At 42.6% G+C, this 962-nt stretch overlaps 1 non-coding gene across 1 annotated transcript; it reads left to right on the top strand.

The window, feature by feature from the left end:
• Nucleotides 1-203: 203 nt before the first annotated feature.
• trnav-uac lies at nt 204-276 on the top strand. The gene has a single exon. It is a non-coding gene; the product is annotated as a tRNA-Val (tRNA).
• Nucleotides 277-962: the final 686 nt, after the last annotated feature.

Here is a 962-nt window from a genome sequence, read left to right as displayed (position 1 = left end):
GACGTAAACAGGGGCAGCCGAAAGTAAGCAGGCGAGCGAGCTGGGACTGAGGCGGCGCAGCGGCAGCGTGGAGGACACCGTGACTTTCCGCTCTGTCATTCCCAAACGTTGTCACAAACAACCGCGCTCTGCAATACACGCGTAACTGCGCATTCGTCTGGTGCCATGTTATATGCCGAGTCCAGGCGCTCGCGAAGCCAGTTGGTTCCATAGTGTAGCGGTTATCACGTCTGCTTTACACGCAGAAGGTCCTGGGTTCGAGCCCCAGTGGAACCAAGCGGACTTTTTTTTTTTTCACTCCGTCAAAAAAAGAAAAGAAGCGAAAATTAATTATTACCGGCTATAGGTCAAAATTCAAACGCGTACATACCTGATAAAAACTTACAGTTCAAATGTTAAACTGCACGTGGGCTGTAAATTTTCTTCATGGTTTTCTGGATCTGGCTGATTTTCAGAGCAGTTATTGTTGTGGTTATTTTTTGTTTTTAGTGCTTCTCTTTCTAGTCTTTTCCCTCCTCTTGTTGTGCCTGGTCGCAGCAGATGGCTGCCCTGCCTGAGTCTGGTTCTGCCAGGCATTCCTACCTGTTAAAACTGCGATTATTCTCCCTTGTTGCCAAGGGATCGCTCAGAGGGAATTGCTGAATTTCTTTGCATTAAAAATGTCCTGGGGATACTTTCTGCTATATATTAGTGCAATATAAACACAGCCCTATTTTTAAACTATAATATTATGTTTGGGGGTGAATCATTTTTTCTACTTGTACACCTGAATTTCCTCACTGGAAGATATTTACACAATATTTTTCTGCTCTATTAACTACGGATATCTGAATTTGCGAGACAATAGAAACACAAACTTCTTGGCTCAATATTAACAGAACCTGCTAGTTTTTGCTTTCTTTATCCATTAATTTAGAAACTATTTCTGGTCGGTTTGAAAGAAAAAGGCAAAAAAGACAAAC

This window comes from Xiphophorus maculatus, chromosome 23 (assembly GCF_002775205.1).
Source record: "Xiphophorus maculatus strain JP 163 A chromosome 23, X_maculatus-5.0-male, whole genome shotgun sequence".
Lineage (NCBI taxonomy): Eukaryota > Metazoa > Chordata > Actinopteri > Cyprinodontiformes > Poeciliidae > Xiphophorus > Xiphophorus maculatus.
This window is presented reverse-complemented; position numbering and strand designations above follow the sequence as displayed.